The sequence below is a fragment of the Tamandua tetradactyla genome, chromosome 7, assembly GCF_023851605.1.
Source record: "Tamandua tetradactyla isolate mTamTet1 chromosome 7, mTamTet1.pri, whole genome shotgun sequence".
NCBI lineage: Eukaryota > Metazoa > Chordata > Mammalia > Pilosa > Myrmecophagidae > Tamandua > Tamandua tetradactyla.
In genome coordinates this window covers 25,576,604-25,596,654 of record NC_135333.1, presented here as the reverse complement: position 1 = coordinate 25,596,654, position 20,051 = coordinate 25,576,604, and the positions used below count along the sequence as shown (strand labels likewise).

The 20,051-nt window shown below is 39.5% G+C and overlaps 1 protein-coding gene across 7 annotated transcripts in view; it reads left to right on the top strand.

Moving 5' to 3' along the window:
• LARGE1 (LARGE xylosyl- and glucuronyltransferase 1) overlaps positions 1 to 20,051 on the top strand; it is a 617,012-nt gene that overhangs the window by 488,170 nt on the left and 108,791 nt on the right. The window lies entirely within an intron of this gene.

Here is a 20,051-nt window from a genome sequence, read left to right as displayed (position 1 = left end):
AAGAACAGACAGGAGCTAAGACTCAGCTAACCAGACACTTGTGTTGTTCAGTTTGAAGTGGAAGGGAAAAAAGGAAGGATATGGTTCTAAGTCTTTCTCCCATAAAGAAAACAATCTTGTATTCATTCAATGCATGGTTTCCTTAAAGACATCTTTGTATTGGGAAGAAGCATTTGGTTTCTTTGGGGTCTCAAAATTCACAATACTAAACTCTTAGCTTTGGCTCATGCTTTCTTGTGCATTAGCACATTTTATCCCCGATGTACAGAGAAGTCTGTGGATGCTTATAGTAGTTAACTGATTTCATTCATTAGCAAAGGCAGTAAATGGCAGAGCCCAGTGCTTAAGCCTACCTTCCACTCTTTTCTGGGGCTGGGGACTTTAGTGCCCAAGATTGGTAGAGCAATTACTTAGCTCTGCCCATGGGGATTTGTCTGGTCCGTTTTCTGATACAAAGAGTGAAAGAGCCATGGGCCATCTTAATAACATTGTGGAAGTCCACTAAATTGAGAACAGTAGTTCATTATCAAGGCTACATATTGGAATTACCTGGATAGATATAAAAATTCCCCATATCCAGTCCTTCCCCCAAACCAATAAATCAAAACCTCTGGAGTGGAACCCTGCTCTCAGTATTGTCTAAAACCAAGTAAGTGAATCCTATCTACTGAAAGGAATGCTTCCTTACCTTTCTAAGTACTGCATTGTAAAGATACCCACTTATACTTCAGCCCCTCTTTGCCTTCTTTCCCTCTTCTCCATTTCCTGAATGCTATTTTCCTAATCATCAGTAAATTTTGAGACTCCATAGCTGCTTGAATTTATGTACATTGAGCAAAGTTGGGTTTTTTTTGAGTATCAGTTGTGTATAATAGGCCTGGTGCTGGGCTGTGGGGATGGCTGAGTGATACAAGAACCCTGACCTCAGATTGCTAACTGTCAGAAAAGGCCTACAGACAATTAATTACATGCCATTGTACTGCAACAGTAACAAGTAACCTGATTGAAAAATAAACAAATAAACAAAAAACAACTTGTTCTATAGGGAAGAGAGGATGTCCAAGGATGTATTTCCTCTGGTCTGTTTGCATCCCTGCTATTGCCTGGACTCTGGCCCATTATCCTTTACCTTCACTGGGGCTGCCATAACCCAGCATAAGTTGCCAGTGACATCACAGAGAGATCAGCATCCTACTCTTTCCATCTCCTTGTGTGCTGTCCTCTGTCATCCACCATTATGCTTAAACAATACCCCCTTCTCCTCCTGAGCACTCAATTGCTTTATCTCCTTTAGGAGCATATTTGACATTCACTATTGGCACATCAGATGAATTTGAATCAGAATGGTACAGGGGATCCTGAATTGGTTAGCAGAGCTCAGGGGGACTGCTGCAAGGGAGGGAATCTCAGCTCAGACAATCATACAAGAGAAATAGCCCATCTCAGCCTGCATCCCTCTTCTTCTTAGGCAAGATTTGCTTATTGGGGACCCACATTCATTAAATATAGGCTGCATGCCCAGCTCAGCACAAACAGGCTAACCTTTAGTCTGGCTCAGTGGTTCAGTTGGAGGGGCCAGGTGAAATATGCTGAGGAAGCATTTATTTTGTTTTTTGTTCTTATTTAAAATTTATCTTGTATCTTCCTAATGAATGTTTGTTGCTATTTATAGCAGGAGTCAGTATGTCTCTCAAATCTGACCACTGCCCATTTTCATACGGCCCAAGCTACCAATTTTTTTAATGTTTTTAAATGGTTAAGGAAAAAATCAAAATGTGATTATATTTTGTGGCATGTGAAAATTATATGAAAATCAAATTTCAGTGTATGTTAAGAAAAGTAGGTTGGCATATAGCCATACCATTCATTTTTGTCTATGGCAGCCTTTGGGCTATAATGGCAGAAGCTGAGTAGTTCCAGTAGATACTGGCTCACAAAGCCAAAAAGTTTTACTGCCTGGACCTTTAAGGAAAAGTTTATGATCCCCATTGATAGCATAGCAGAAAGGGCATGGTTTGGGGAGTCAAGCAGATGTGGATTGGAATCCTGCCTATGCCACTTAGCTTTCCACATCTGGTAAATAGGAATAATAACAAATCTTATCAGGCTGTTGTGAAGATTAAATAGGCTACTGTAACTGTTACATATATCCCAATGATTGAGAACTAACATAGATGCTCAAGAAACACTAGCATCCCTCACTTGCCTTAGTTATATACAAATATCATTCCTATATAGGAGCTGAAAGATGGACAAATTGCATGAGACTCAGATCTGCTGTCAAGCTGGAAAGAGATGTGCACAAAAGATGAAAGGGGGGACATGGAAGTGATATATTTATTGGATACATTTTATTTTATGTATGTATTAGGCACCCCATACTAGGCACTTTATGTTTGTAAGTACAGGGTCTTCTCACCATTTTTCAGCCTTTACTTCCCAACATTAGAGTCATCCCTGGCATATCATACAGAGCAGTAAATATTGTTGAAAGGATGAATTTTTATATTCATTTTTCCCAATAATAAGAAGCATTCTCAAGTATTTAGCTTAAGGATCAGGCAAACATAAGTTACAAATTCCGCTTCTCCATGCACCACATGTAACCTTGGGCATGCCAATTTCCCCATACCTTTGTCCTCAAATGAAAATGAAGATAAGTATTTCTCATAGGATTGTTGTGAAGACTGATGAGATAAAAGGTGTGCCAGATGCTCCTGTGGCACTGAGGAAAGAAGGACGTAAGAGTATGTGTTTTCCAAGTCAGAACACTGATGTTTTGAAGCACAGGCTTCTTTGAGATCTTGTCTTGTTGGCATGATAGTAAGCAGGAAATTCCTAAATGATTATTTGGCCTACTGACAGGAGTCAGAATTTGAGTGGCAGCTTTATGAATCTTTAGAAAGTGAAGTTATGGACTGTCAAAGAGAATTTGGGAGAACTTTCTGCAGTTGCAGGGTAGACAAGCCAGACAATGCAATGGAGAGTACATTTGGAAGCTGAGAAGGTATCATTATACTCTCCAGTAATGACATCCATATCTGTTTATACAGACACATATTTCTGCAGCCTGGCTTCAAAGTTCTTTGGCCTTATTTTACAGTGCCTGTATAATGAGGCAAAAGAAATATATGTGTAAGGGTAATGGCAGTTCATTCTCATTGCCAGAATTCATCTTTCCAAAGATTCTTTACACTGTGAATGTCAGTAGTCTTTTTTTAGTCTGATGGGTTAACACACCCACGGATAGGTAAAGTGGAGCCATCCATTCCCAGAGGGCAAGGGAAGGAATTTACATGGATTAAGGGTCCAGTATTATGTTAATATCAGCAGCTAGCATTCATGGAGCATTTACTCTGTGCCAAGCACTATACTAAGTGCTTTTCATGCTTTATCTCATTTAATTCTCCCTATATCCTTTGTAAGAAGGGTTAATCTTTTTATTCAGTCTCATGGGTAGTAGCAAAGCCAAGATTGCAACAGAGTTTTTCTGTATTGAAAACAAAAGGCTGCTTTCCCTGTAGTACTTCATGTATATATATGATTTGTTGAACTCTTCACTCCTGCCTACAAAGGAGAGAGGGAGGGAAGGAAAGAAAGATGGAATTACTCCCTAAAGTAATTAAGCAGGATTCTGTGGTTGAGGACACAAGGGGAAGAACTCTCTGAGAGGGTGACATTTAGGCCAAGACCGGAAAGGTGAAGTGGAACCAGCCATGCACCTAGCCAGGGGAAAGTAACACGACGGTCCCGATGTGAGTACCAGCTTGGCCTCTTCTGGAACTGACAGGAGGAAGGAGCCTAAGATAAAACTGGGGCGCTAGAGAAGAACTGTGGGCCATGATGTGGAATTTGGATTCTGTTCTGTTACACGGGGGTAAAGAACAGCACCTGGCATAAAAAGAATACCAATGATATTTTGCAAATCATAAATTAGTAATAATAAAGATTGTACAATTAATTTCTATTTATTGTCTCTTATCCAATAGGAACTTTGCATATCTCTCCCTTGTATTTCAGTGATCTATATATCATTTCACATTGCTTGATAGGCATACTAACAGCCCCCCACCTCTCCCCACACATTTAGATGGTGTCTTCTCTTCCATCTAAATGTTCATTTGATTGCAGGACTACCAAGTTAGGCATTCCTAATTTTATGTATGACTTAGATGATTGGGATGAGTGGGACTCTCAGTGTCCATTATTTGCTACCTAGTATTTCTCAGAGAAGTAATTGGGCTCATCTTGCTACCCCTCACCCTGGTTCCTCATAACCCTCACCTAGCACATAGGATGAAATAGTGCAGAAGTCTCTCAAGTGGCTTCTCCAGCACTGCCGGCTGCTTCACCTCACTACTCATGCGCTCCCTCCTTCCTCGCTTTTGGAATTATCACCAACAGGTACACTCAACATCCTTGTCTGCCTTAAGAAAACTCTTATATTTGAGGAAAAGATCCACACAAGTAATTCTGCCCAGAGTAGAATATTCTCTGAGGAGTATTCTGGGGAGCGAGGACCTTACTGGCGCCTCATTGCTCTGAGAACCTGCATGCAGAGAAGTTAAATGACTGCCCCACTCAGCCGGGAAAAATTAGAGACCAGATTCAGACTCCGTTCCCTGATTCCAAGCTCTCATCTTTTCAACACCCTCTGCTTTGTCCCAAAGTTAGCAGATGAATTAAGGCTTTAGACCACAGGAAAGTAACTGATAGCAAAATTCTAAAGTCTTTTGCCATGGGAAATGGGTAGTTAGCTCAGTTTTTCAGAACTAAATAGACATCCCCCACCCCACCCCCATTTATCCAGGACAAAGAAACTGCCTTCTCAAGAGTTGCTGATATCTTTGTAGCCAGCATGTCTGTGCGTATCACAGCACTTTTTACAATTCATCATTTGGCAAATGTTAATTGGACCTCTGTTAAATAACAGAGGGCAGGACCTCTGTCTTATTTTTGAACTCATTCATTTAGTCATCAGTTGATTCATAAACTTGCTCTGAATTTGTGTGCTGTGCCAGTGATAAGCACTGATGTATAGAGATGAGCCCCTCCCAGAGCCAGAGAACTCAGCAGACACTTGTAAATGAATGGGTGCCAAGAATGAGATAGATTTTATAACCCAATGGCTTCCGAGTGAAGAGGAGGCATAAAAGTAGGCTGCTACCTCTGGGGGCCTGGTCCAGGAAGACTTCAGAAGAGGAGAAGATGAAAAGTAGAGGGTAAATGAAGGGTGAGGGCAAAAAAGCAGATGCAAATGCTGAAGAAGTGTAAAATTATAGTTAAATAAATTAGTGCTTATAATTCTGTGATTTTAAAGAGACACATGATTGGTTCTGAAGGTTCCAGTTACAAGGAAAAAAATAATAATAAAGGAAGTATAGCTTAGGATGACCACGTACTCTGAAATGCCAACCAGAGGAGGATGGCAAATCCTTTTGTTTTCTTCTCCTCACCCACCCAATGCAATGCATCCAGCTCTGAACCTCTTTGGTCATCATTCTTCCTAAGAGTCACCCTGGATAATTGTGTGCATGTACAGCTTTTACCACATTTCCCTCCTCCACTTAACAGAAGCAGAAATTAGTTCCTGGGGAGAAATTTCACCCTGCACTAAACATAGTCTTAAAAGAATAATGCAATTTCGCTCCACCTCTACCCTTACTTCTCTGTTATTGAATGCTGGAAAAGTTATCAAGGGAAGGACATTTACCACTCTTGCCTGAAAGCTTGAATCAGGGTAATTTTACACAATCATTTAAAATGATTGACACCACGACAAAGCTGGATTTAGTTTCCCTTTCTTTCTCTCCAGCACTAAATGTACTCCCTGCTAATCCAATTTATAGGAAATCCTCTCCCATGAGCAGGACAGCCTGTGGCTCTGCCCAAATAAGGCTGGCAAAGAGCAGATAGTCTCATTCATTTAGTGCACGTTCAGACCTCAAAGGGTTATCATAGCCTTATGCCTGCTGGATTCACTCTGCAGTAGAGAGGAGTCTTTCGGTGCCTGTGGGAATTCTGGTAATAGTCCTGGCTGACATTTATTGAGCACTTGTTCTGAATGTGTATTTCAAATGGATTATTGTCTTGTTTAACTTTCCCAGCACTCCTGGAGAGCAACACGACTGGCTGTCCTTCAGCATATCATCTTGCTCAGGGTCTTTGCACCTGTGGGTGCTTCCACTGCACCATTCTTCCACCCTATCAGCGTGGCCTGCTCCTTTACCTTCTGCAGGTGTTTGCTCAAACATCACCTTTCTAGAGAAGGCTTTGCTGACCATTGTATTTAAAATGTCACTCATCCTCTATCTGAACACTCCCTGTCTCCCTTTCCTGCTTCATTGTTATTGGCTAACATCCTATATGTTATAGTTACTTATTTTATTCATTATCTTTCCTTAGAGCATGTAGGCTCCATGAGGACAAGGATTTCTGTCTATTTTCAGAATGGGTCTTGGGACATTGAAGATTCTCAACAGATACTGGTTGAATGAAAAGATGAATATAACAGAATCCTAACCATTTTAGGGACTAGGAGAGAGAAGTTTTACAGAGGTTCGGTTCTATAAGTAATTGTTGCAATGTACTTTGAAATTGTATCGCTTTTTTTATATACATGTTATTTTTCACAAAAAAGAAAAAAAAGAACAAAGTATAACAGAAAAAATAGGATTTAACAAATGAGTATGACTGCTGAATCATTATATTGATATTTCTTTTGGTCTCCAGTATCTTGGAGTAGATAGAAGAAAAAAATAAAAAATCATGAAATTATAACCCATGCCAAACTTTAAAATCTGTTTTATAACTACTTGTTAAAATGTTGTTGGAAATTTATTGCTTTTTTTGAATATATGTTATTTTCACGTTCAGTTCTCCAGACATTCACTGCAGGTCATTATACTTACATTAGGCAGACCTCCCATGTGCCACATACCACATTAGAAGCTGTGGATACAGAGTCAGTGAGATACACAGCTGCTCTCCAGGAGCTCACAGTTTGGTGGCATGAGGGATCTGTCAGTGTCTGTAAATCTGAAAGTCACAGGTGTTTGCCTATAGATTGGATTGTATGGTGTTTTTTGCAGCCAATTTCTTGTACTTGTTATGTTCTACTGCATCTCATAAACGATAATATTGGAAAATGCATGGTCTTTGGAGCCAGATGAAACTGGGTTTGAATCTGGGCTCTTACTTATTATCTTGTTAGTTATCTCCTCACTCTTTCTGGATGTTGGAAGGGGCATGCCTAGCACAGTGCCTGGGACCTGGTAGGTGCCTGGTGTGAGTTGTTGCCATACTTGCTGTTATCATTTATTTTTATTGTGCAGCTTCTGAGTAGCAAGAGTGGTGAATTCAGGGCCTACAGATCACTAGGAAGAACCCAGTTGGGTTTAAAAATCTGTTTCAGATAATAACAATACTTTGTATTTAGATAGAACAAAATTAAGTGTTAGTCACTGTGCTGAGTATTTTATTTTATTCTCTTTTTTCAACCCTTGCAATAGATAGCCCTGTGAGTTATTGTTACTATCCACTTTACAAAAATGTACACTGAAGCACAGAGCAGTTATAAGTAACTTGCCCAATGTCAGGCAACTCGTAAGCGTGGCGCTGACATATGAATTGATGCTAGAATATTTCCTCTAAATCTTTATGCTGCATTGTTCTACATAATCCAAGTGTAGGTACTTGAGAAGTGACTATATTCTCGACATCATTCTCAAGGCAATCAGAGAGACAACCAGGATTGTACAAAAAGACCAAAACTGCAGTCAAGAGTCTTGTATTTAGGGCGGGCCACGGTGGCTCAGCAGGCAAGAATGCTCACCTGCCATGCCAGAGGACCCGGGTTCAATTCCCCAGTGCATGTCCATGTAAAAAAAGAAAAGAGTCTTGTATTTCAGTCCTAATTCTGCCAGTACATCAGCTTCCTGATCTTACCTGTTCCACTCACTTCTTTGAGTCACAATTTTCTCCTCTATAAAATAAAGAGATTGCCTTACATAATGTGCAAGGTTCCTTCCCACTCCATGGGCCTTTGTGATTCTGTGATGTGTATCTTTCACTCAGGATGCTATAGATGAACCAGTCCCTAGCACAGGTCTTTGGAATCAGGTGGGCCTGGATTCATATCCCAACTCTGCTACTTACTGGCTGTAGGAACCTTGAGCTCATTACTTAACCTCTCTGAACCTCACTTTCCTTATTTGTAAAATAAGAATATCACAATTTCATGAGGATTTTGGGGGAGACTAAATAACATTCATGTAACCATCAGGATCCCAGCAAGACACAGATGCATCCAGATGGTTCAGAATACTTCCATACAGGCTTTCATGGGTAAATGGACAGGATTGAGGCTATCAGTGAGGGATGTAGAGGCACCCGGAGACGAGTGGAAGCTGGGAACTGCCTCTAGGCCAAAAGATGCAAAGAAAAGAGTTAATGCTGCCAGAAACCTGGAGGAACTAGAGCAATGGAGGATGACTGCCCAAAATAGAGAGGGTGCAGGGAAGGAATGCCCTGACTCTCTTTCCTCCCACACTGGAATCTGTTACTGATGCTTCTAATCCAAATCACCAGGCATCCCAGTTGATTCATTCTCCAGAGATTAGTTTCCCAGGGCACAGAGTAAAGTAGACAGAGGCAAAGAGTGGAGCTGGGAGTGAGCAGGTGGAAAATCTGCAGCATGGTCCTTGAATGCCTGGCACTCAAGAAGTGTTCTTTTCCTCCTGTAATTGAGGAATGAAAAATAAGGAAGACAGCTCTACATACCTCACTGTATGTTTTTCAGTGTGTGCTTTTTCTTTTGAGCTTGAGAATGAGTGAATAATGAAAGAATGCATGCTTGTGGCTCCCCCCATGAGCTTTCTTTGTTTAAGTTTGAAATTGCAGGAAGCTTCTTGCCCTTTGAGCAGTCCATTAGCTCACCGTTCCATCAGAACACTAGTGTACGTTCAACTCGGCCAGAATTGCTCGGCCATCCAAACTGTCTCCCCCTTCTTGGTCGGCAAATGAAACATCATCTTGTGCAGTGAAGCATCTAGCCAGACTGGTAGAGAGAGGTAGGCTCATTATGCAGATCCGACTTCCCTTCAAAGGGTTTCAGTCATTTTACAATACCTGGTATAAAGCCCATGGGGCTTCAGACCCCCGGGCAGCCTCTGCCTTGCCTTTCTGGGCTGTTGCATCTACCCCAGCTTTTCTGAGCATTATAATGTGCTCCATTTTGTTCAGTGGCAAACTTAAGACCAAAATCTTGATTCTCTATTCATTGTTCCTCCTGTGTATCTCCGGAAAATACTTCCTTCTTCCTGAAAGAGAAGGTGGAGAATGTTTAATAACTATTTTACTTACATCAGCCAGAACTTGTAAATGCAATCTTTATTTTCTTTCTGATGAACTGCTGTGAAAGATGATCTCAAGGCAGTTCCCACAGAGATTTGATCTCTTGGTGGGTTTCCTAGGTGGGAAGAGAGGCAGACCTTGGAGCCCTGAGCATGGTTTCTTCATGGGTTTCTCTTATCACTTGTTGTCTAAAGTGAATGAAATCACTTACCTTCTATGATTTCATAAGTCTCTGGATATCTCTCCAATCTGGAAAATAGTAATAATAAATTTGGCCCACGACAACAGCTTATGGTGCTTAAGAATTAAGTTACTCTTATGAGTTGCTTTGAGGACAGATTTTTGTGTCTCTATGCTTTTCCTTGACTTATTTGCAAAGCACTCTCTGGTAAGGGGAACTATCTGTAGAATCTCCTGGGGTCTGTGAGGTTGACCAGGAAGCATTCCTCTCAAATGAATCTGAAAGACTAAAGGTAAGAGAGAGAAGTTTAAACAGACTAATTACAGAGAAGTAGAGAGTTGAAAGAGGAAGAAAAATAAGACATAGGAGAAAGGGTGAGTGTCTCAGGGACTTAGGTCCTTGACCTTTTTTCATGACTGACTGGCTGTTTTACTGGCAGGCAGTCATTTAGCCCTTCTGGACCTGAGTTTCCTCAGTGAAGTGGGGATGTGGGTGCTTGGATTTGAAAGTTTACTAAGGTCTTTTCTAGCTTAATATTCTTTGATTCTAAGTAAGACCAGAGAAGTGGGCAGTAAGCACCTCCCACCCAGAAGGTCCAACTAGATTTGAGAAGTGGGTCCCTGCTGTTGCTGGACTGAATATACAAAGCTTGAGAGTCACTTGTCTCAGGGATCCACATTCCTTTGTTTTAAACATTGGCAGAGAAATATGTAAAGACTTGTATAAATCTGTAAGAAAAGGAAGCCAATCTAATAGAAAAATGAGCAAAATGAACAGGCACTTCCCCAAAGAGGAAACTCAGATGTGCAATTAATGTATGAAAAGGCACTGAGCTTCATTCATCATAAAAAATGCAAATTAAAATCCATAATATGATACCACTACACATCTGCCATAATGTTTGAAATCAAAAAGGCAGGCAGTACTGGTTATTGATGGAAATATGAAGCAATTGAAGTTCTCATGTGCTAATAGTACATGAGAGAGTCTGTCTATATTGGAAGAACCAGTTGACAATACCTTTGAAGCTGGACCTAGGCACACTGTATGACCCAGAAATTTCACTGCTAGGCTTGTATCCAACAGAAATGCATTCATATGACATCCAAAGTCTGCCCATAATGTACTGCTCAAAATACTTATAATTGCTTTCAAAACTGGAAACAACCCAAATGTCCATCATAATGGTTGGACAAATGGATAATGGATAAATTGAATAATGGATAAATCAAACTATATTCATATAATAGACTTATAAAGCATTAAGAATAAGCAAACTATGACCACATGTAATAATATCAAAGGATTTCACAAACATGGTTTTGAACAAAAGAAGCCAGTTATGAAAAGAATATATACTGTGTGATTCAATTTATATAAAGTTCAGAAACAAAGTTAAATTGTGTAGTAAGAAGTAGGGATATTGGTGACATAATAGTTGCCCAGAAGTTTATGTTTGACTGTAAGGGGGCAAGAAGGAGTTTCTGAGCATTGGTAAACTCAGATTCTTAGTCTGTGTTCTGGTTAAAGGGTGAGTTCACTTTGTGAAAATTCACCCTTGAAAATTCATCAAGCTATACACCTTAGATTCTCGTACTTTCCTGAATGTGTATTATATTTCAATAAAAATTTTACTTAGCAAAGCAAAAATAAATAAAACAAAGAGATTCTGCATGTTTTAGTTAAAAAGTTTTGGGAGCCACCAAACCCTTTGCGTCCTTAGTTCCATCAGTCATGACCAAGTGAATTCTGTCCAGTGAGGGGAAGAGGAATGTGAAGTGTTGTTCTCTCAACAGGCTCTGAAACCTTTTTTGACCACCCCCACCACCACATGAGATCTGGCCACACCTTCCTGCGTGAACCCACCCAGTCTGCCCATAACATAGTGAACAATTGGAGAGAAGGGACCATGGTGTCATCTTCATCTCTGTATACCTTGTGCCTGCACCATAGAAGTGGCTCGATAAATACGTATAGAATGAATGAATGAGTGAGTGAATGGCCATCAGCCTTTTTGAAGGTCTGAGCAGCCTTCTGTATTCTATCCATCATTTCAAAACACTCAACAGAGCCAGGGAAAGCTTCAGGTGGATGGATTTGCATTTTTTCTCTCTGTGGTAGAAAGCTCTCAGGAAGGAAAAATAATAAAAGCAAAAAGTAGATTATAGAACCTTTTAATTTATATGATCAAAAGTGAGTTCCAGGTAAAATCAGCAGGGGATTTTAAATTAAGTGGTTTTTAATAAACTCACCTTCTATCGGGTCATGCATGAGAAGAGAAACTCTAGTGGTTCAAAGAAGAAAAAAGGAAACTCGTGATTGTGAGGGTCGTTTTCATAAACATTTCAGGGATGAGAGCCCGTATACTCCCCAGAGCCTCCTCCCTTAGCAACCTGCTCAGTGCCCACTTCAGGTTTATCTGACTCAAAGCAGCAGAACCACTGAAGGACAAAGGGACAAATCTTCATATTCACGTGCTGGTCCTTGTGGTACAGATGGAGAGCAGAGGAAATGCAGACACAAGCCGTTGAGAACTCAGAGCAAATGAAGACTCTATATCCTACCTGGTTCTTAGGAGGGAGAAGGGAAGGACTCCTGGCAAAGAAGTCTGGAAACTGCTGGATGTGGTAACCCACTTTGAGAGTCACTAGGCACATTGATATATGTGACACTGTTTAACCTTAACCCAGTTAATTCTGCTTCTTTCAGCACCTATTAGCACCCTGCAGATTGCCATGTAACACCCTGTGGGAAACATTAAGTTCAGGAATAAAAGGTTTAATCTGTAATCTGCTCTGAACCTGGTCTGATGGAGTGACTTAGTCACCTTGGACCTCATTTTCTCCTCCTGAATTAAGGAAGCATTGTTGTCTAAATTGACCAAACCAATTCTAGCCATTTTCTTTAGGTTGACTAAAGAATGAAAGCAGAGTGCCTGGAAAGAAAAAAAGAAAATAGTGGTAGACCCTCCTCTGAAATAGATGGTTTTCAGAATGCAAGTGGAAGCATTCCCTTTTTGAAAAAGTTTTACAGGATACCCTTTGCCTGAAAGAGGTGGAACTACATATACTGCAAACTTAGGTGAGTGGGCTCAAATGCAGGAAGAGAATCTCCCTAGCTTGCAAAAGTGGAAGTGGATATAAATTAGTTCTGAAACAGCATCCTGATTTGAATTGCTTGGTTCCAGCCTGTTACAAGTGGTGATCACTTATCCGGGGCCCAGTCCTGTCTGATACATGCAGCTTCATTTTCACCCAGTAGTGTGCTCAAGGGTGCCCTACCTTTCCTGACCTTATATAAGAAGAACAGAACTTATATGAGGTTTTTACACTGGCAGTCTGGTTATGGCCTTATTTTTACAGTTTCCAAACAATTACTTACTGTTCCTCTAGGAGCTGCCTGATGCATTTTGACTTCTGTCCATTAATTCAACTAGGTCTAGCCATATATACTTATATGCATGTGCACAGACACACACAGGCAAAGGTGTACTATATGCACATACACACGTGCATAGATGTAACATGGCATGGCTCAAAGACCACAGAGGTCAAACAGTGAGACTAATTTTGCCACTCACTAGCCATGGATGAGCCTTAATTTTGTAATCTATAAAATGGAAATGATCCCATCTACCTTGCAGTTTGTCATAAGTATCGGAGGTCATCTAAAAAATCCCCTTGTCTCTAATATACAACAGTTGCTTGATGAATAGTAGATATCATTATCATCGTCATCATCAACATTTTTACTCTCTTCTTCTTTTTGCCTTTGCTTTGGCAGAGATCAATATCTGGCTCATAAAAAAGGAACACATTTTCTCTCTCTCCTCTACATAAACATTCCCCTTTCTTTCCCTGCCATTTTGGCTACTGAACTATTCTTACATAGTCAATCTGGGGAAATGGAACAGTTGCCTCTGATCCACAGATGAAACGCCTACCACTGGACCAGATGTTCACAGGAGAAGCCTTTGATTTTTCATTTATTTATTCATTTATTTATTTAATGTTGGTCTCTTGTGCGCCCAACGCAACAGCTGAAGGTAAAGTGCAGCCGGCGCCAGAGTCCCCACAGGCTCCATTGAGAGTCCCTGTCAAACTGAAAGCTCAGTGCCCCGCTCTGCAGAGTGCTGGCCCATGGGCAGAGGGTTCCCACTCTGCTCTCAGACCCCAGCTACAGTTTTGGAAATGGGCAGATCACAGAGCAGCAAATGCCAGGCTAAGGCCAAAGTCAAGCTTTTTGACACCACCTTTCCCCTGGCAGCAGAAAAACAGTGTCAAAGTCTGACTTGTGATACATATTCCAAAGTCAAATCTGTGGTATTTCAACTTGAAAGGGTCCAATTTCAGATGAAGCCATTTTTGTTATTTTCACCAATGTTCACTTAAAAAGCTTGTTCCCTCTTTGCATGCATGTGTATAATTTGTCTTAATTCTAGTGGGAATTATGCAAGTTCAGTAAGTGATGATTAGGCACTTAATGAGGAAATGTATAGTTTCTGTAACTGTTATTTATTAAGATTTTATGTACCACTTCATATTTTCAAAGTTCTTTATAGTCATTAATTAGGATATCGCCCTAGTACCATAAGAATAAGATCAATAAATAGTGTTCTGTTTTGCTTGCGAATGTTGTTTTTCAGCTATTTTCAGTACAACCTGGGTGCAAATACCTAACCTTTGAAGAAACAGGCAGAGTTTCTTATAAGCTTATTATATTTAACAGTCTAAAAAGACTCTTTAGCTGCTTAAGAACATAATTTATGTATATAGTTTTCCTTGTGCTGGCTTTTCTTTCCTTGCTCATTTGTTTCTTCCTTTATTGTATCTCTTAGGTGTCACTTGCAGTAACCCCAAAAGACCTCATAATCATGCTGGTTGGTGATCTCATAACCTGACTATTGACCAAAGACTAGGAAAGAAATATTTCAAGTATCCAGTCTATTCCCTACTCCTAAGGGGATTTTTAAGAAACAGAAGTATCTCTAAATTCTAGAAATATTTCTCAATCCAGCAATATTGAGTACTGGTCACCCTATAACACATATTTCTTAAAGTACAATTTTTAGTGCTCATGGTCAACTTGGAGTTAAGTGGGAATGTCCCTGTATTACAGATAAAGAACTGAGGTTTAAAAGTCCAGTGATCTTTTTTTCGAGGAGTCACTTTGCTAATAAGTGATAATATCAGGACTTGAACCCAAGACTCATGTTTCTCCATTCACTACAGTTAGTACTTTGCATTCAGCTTTCCCTTTTGTGGTAGCTACAGAAATGCCTGTCACTCTTACTGCTGTATCAGGATAAGAACACAAGGATATATTTTCTATAAGTAACCTATGGTTATAGATTGATGATCAAAGACAAATGTTTTCACACATACTAGATAACTTTATGCACACTCTTTTTAAATTTGATTTTCTTTTTTGGGAGAAGAGGGGGGAAATGGGTCTTTACCTTTTAAGGTCTATGGTTTAAGTGTGGTGGAAAATACTTTCCTCCTGATAGAAATTCACAGCAGCATGTTCTGTGGAAACCTCTGCCCTGAAGAGAGAAGCATGCCGGGGCTTCACTCTTCCTGTCTTTCAGTTACTAATCTTCGTCTTTTAGGTTTGAGTTTAGACATCATTTATTTCAGGCAAATTTTCCTTAAGGCTTCCCCCATATCAGGCCACAATCAGTTTTCCTATGCCCCAGCCCCCGTGGTACTTCCTACATCTCTCATTTATCACAGTACTTTGTGTTTTCTTGCATATCTGGCTTCGTTCCCTATTAGATCTTGGAAGACAAGGACTGTGTTTTACATACTACCATATCTTCAGTTAACCCAATGAATAGAACCAGAGGAGGTGCTCAAAAAATTTCTGTAAAATGAGTTCTAGAAGAAAAGATTTCTAGAAGCAGAACCCACGATCAAAGCCCAGGCAAAGTGTCCAGTGGTCTTTTCAGTACATCAAGGGCAGCTCACATATGGCCAGGCTATGGGGCCAAGGAGCCCTGATGCCCGCGAGCTCATTACAGCCTGTGTTGGCCAAGTCCATTATTAGCATTCACATGTAGCACCTTCTTGCAAAAAGTCCCAATGTGAAGGAAAGCCATTCCTTAGTCCCTACTAGGACAGGAAGCACACAGTCTTCGTGAGTTCAAAGATAAGGACCCTTATCCAGACAGGGCAGTGGAAAGCACTTGTCAGCTCTGTGACCTGGGAGAGTTGCCTCACTTCTCAGTGCCTCAGTTTCCACATCTGTCCAATGGGGATAATAGCAACTGCCCTGCCTCCTTTCTAAGGACATTGTGTGAGCAGAAGAGACCATGAATACAAACACTCCCAATATGAAAGAAGTCCATAAATATTGTGACATGTTTTTTTTTATCAATTAACGGAAAAAAAGAAATTAACCCAACATTTAGAAATCATACCATTCTACATATGCAATCAGTAATTCTTAACATCATCACACAGATGCATGATCATCGTTTCTTAGTACATTTGCATCGGTTTAGAAGAACTAGCAACACAACCGAAAAAGATATAGAATGTTAATATAGAGAAAAAAAATAAAAGTAATAATAGTAAGAACAAAACAAAACAAAACAAAAACCTATAGCTCGGATGCAGCTTCATTCAGTGTTTCAACATGATTACTTTACAATTAGGTATTATTGTGCTGTCCATTTTTGAGTTTTTGTATCTAGTCCTGTTGCACAGTCTGTATCCCATCAGCTCCAATTACCCATTATCTTACCCTGTTTCTAACTCCTGCTGAACTCTGTTACCAATGACATATTCCAACTTTATTCTCGAGTGTCGATTCACATCATTGGGACCATACAGTATTTGCCTTTTAGTTTTTGGCTAGACTCACTCAGCATAATGTTCTCTAGGTCCATCCATGTTATTACATGCTTCATAAGTTTATCCTGCCTTAAAGCTCCATAATATTCCATCATATGTATATACCACAGTTTGTTTAGCCACTCTTCTGTTCATGGACATTTTGGCTGTTTCCATCTCTTTGCAATTGTAAATAACGCTGCTATAAACATCGGTGTGCAAATGTCCGTTTGAGTTTTGCCCTTAATTCCTTTGAGTAGATTCCCAGCAATGGTATTGCTGGGTCGTATGGCAATTCTATATTCAGCTTTTTGAGGAACCGCCAAACTGCCTTCCACAGTGGTTGCACCATTTGACATTCCCACCAACAGTGGATAAGTGTGCCTCTTTCTCCGCATCCTCTCCAGCACTTGTCATTTTCTGTTTTGTTGATAATGGCCATTCTGGTGGGTGTGAGATGATATCTCATTGTGGTTTTGATTTGCATTTCCCTAATGGCCAGGGACATTGAGCATCTCTTTATGTGCCTTTTGGCCATTTGTATTTCCTCCTCTGAGAGGTGTCTATTCAAGTCTTTTTCCCATTTTGTAATTGGGTTGGCTGTCTTTTTGTTGTTGAGTTGAACAATCTCTTTATAAATTCTGGATACTAGACCTTTATCTGATATGTCGTTTCCAAATATTGTTTCCCATTGTGTAGGCTGTCTTTCTACTTTCTTGATGAAGTTCTTTGATGCACAAAAGTGTTTAATTTTGAGGAGTTCCCATTTATTTATTTCCTTCTTCAGTGCTCTTGCTTTAGGTTTAAGGTCCATAAAACTGCCTCCAATTGTAAGATTCATAAGATATCTCCCTACATTTTCCTCTAACTGTTTTATGGTCTTAGACCTAATGTTTAGATCTTTGATCCATTTTGAGTTAACTTTTGTGTAGGGTGTGAGATATGGGTCTTCTTTCATTCTTTTGCATATGGATATCCAGTTCTCTAGGCACCATTTATTGAAGAGACTGTTCTGTCCCAGGTGAGTTGGCTTGACTGCCTTATCAAAGATCAAATGTCCATAGATGAGAGGGTCTATATCTGAGCACTCTATTCGATTCTATTGGTCGATATATCTATCTTTATGCCAACACCATGCTGTTTTGACCACTGTGGCTTCATAATATGCCTTAAAGTCAGGCAGTGCAAGACCTCCAGCTTCGTTTTTTTTCTCAAGATGTTTTTAGCAATTCGGAGCACCCTGCCCTTCCAGATAAATTTGCTTATTGGTTTTTCTATTTCTGAAAAATAAGTTGTTGGGATTTTGATTGGTATTGCATTGAATCTGTAAATCAATTTAGGTAGGATTGACATCTTAACTATATTTAGTCTTCCAATCCATGAACACGGTAGGCTCTTCCATCTATTTAGGTCTTCTGTGATTTCTTTTAGCAGTTTTTTGTAGTTTTCTTTATATAGGTTTTTTGTCTCTTTAGTTAAATTTATTCCTAGGTATTTTATTCTTTTAGTTGCAATTGTAAATGGGATTCGTTTCTTGATTTCCCCCTCCGCTTGTTCATTGCTAGTGTATAGAAATGCTACAGATTTTTGAATGTTGATCTTGTAACCTGCTACTTTGCTGTACTCATTTATTAGCTCTAGTAGTTTTGTTGTGGATTTTTCCGGGTTTTCAACGTATAGTATCATATTGTCTGCAAACAGTGATAGTTTTACTTCTTCCTTTCCAATTTTGATGCCTTGTATTTCTTTTTCTTGTCTAATTGCTCTGGCTAGAACCTCCAACACAATGTTGAATAATAGTGGTGATAGTGGACATCCTTGTCTTGTTCCTGATCTTAGGGGGAAAGTTTTCAATTTTTCCCCATTGAGGATGATATTAGCTGTGGGTTTTTCATATATTCCCTCTATCATTTTAAGGAAGTTCCTTTGTATTCCTATCCTTTGAAGTGTTTTCAACAGGAAAGGATGTTGAATCTTGTCGAATGCCTTCTCTGCATCAATTGAGATGATCATGTGATTTTTCTGCTTTGATTTGTTGATATGGTGTATTACATTAATTGATTTTCTTCTGTTGAACCATCCTTGCATACCTGGGATGAATCCTACTTGGTCATGATGTATAATTCTTTTAATGTGTTGTTGAATACGATTTGCTAGAATTTTATTGAGGATTTTTGCATCTATATTCATTAGAGAGATTGGCCTGTAGTTTTCTTTTTTTGTAATATCTTTGCCTGGTTTTGGTATGAGGGTGATGTTGGCTTCATAGAATGAATTAGGTAGTTTTCCCTCCGCTTCGATTTTTTTGAAGAGTTTGAGGAGAGTTGGTACTAATTCTTTCTGGAATGTCTGATAGAATTCAGATGTGAAGCCGTCTGGTCCTGGACTTTTCTTTTTAGGAAGCTTTTGAATGACTAATTCAATTTCTTTACTTGTGATTGGTTTGTTGAGGTCATCTATGTCTTCTTGAGTCAAAGTTGGTTGTTCATGTCTTTCCAGGAACCCGTCCATTTCCTCTAAATTGTTGTATTTATTAGCGTAAAGTTGTTCATAGTATCCTGTTATTACCTCCTTTATTTCTGTGAGGTTAGTACTTATGTCTCCGCTTCCATTTCTGATCTTATTTATTTGCATCCTCTCTCTTCTTCTTTTTGTCAATCTTGCTAACGGCCCATCAATCTTATTGATTTTCTCATAGAACCAACTTCTGGCCTTATTGATTTTCTCTATTGTTTTCATGTTTTCAATTTCATTTATTTGTGCTCTAATCTTTGTTATTTCTTTCCTTTTGCTTGCTTTGGGATTAGTTTGCTGTTCTTTCTCCATTTCTTCCAAGTGGACAGTTAATTCCTGAATTTTTTGCCTTTTCTTCTTTTCTGATATAGGCATTTAGGGCAATAAATTTCCCTCTTAGCACTGCCTTTGCTGCGTCCCATAAGTTTTGATATGTTGTGTTTTCATTTTCATTCGCCTCGAGGTATTTGCTAATTTCTCTAGCAATTTCTTCTTTGACCCACTCGTTGTTTAGGAGTGTGTTGTTGAGCCTCCACGTATTTGTGAATTTTCTGGCACTCCGCCTATTACTGATTTCCAACTTCATTCCTTTATGATCCGAGAAAGTGTTGTGTATGATTTCAATCTTTTTAAATTTGTTAAGACTTGCTTTGTGACCCAGCATATGGTCTATCTTTGAGAATGATCCATGAGCACTTGAGAAAAAGGTGTATCCTGCTGTTGTGGGATGTAATGTCCTATAAATGTCTGTTAAGTCTAGCTCATTTATAGTAATATTCAGATTCTCTATTTCTTTATTGATCCTCTGTCTAGATGTTCTGTCCATTGATGAGAGTGGTGAATTGAAGTCTCCAACTATTATGGTGTATGAGTCTATTTCCCTTTTCAGTGTTTGCAGTGTATTCCTCACGTATTTTGGGGCATTCTGGTTCGGTGCATAAATATTTATGATTGTTATGTCTTCTTGTTTAATTGTTCCCTTTATTAGTATATAGTGTCCTTCTTTGTCTCTTTTAACTGTTTTACATTTCAAGTCTAATTTGTTGGATATTAGTATAGCCACTCCTGCTCTTTTCTGGTTGTTATTTGCATGAAATATCTTTTCCCAACCTTTCACTTTCAACCTATGTTTATCTTTGGGTCTAAGATGTGTTTCCTGTAGACAG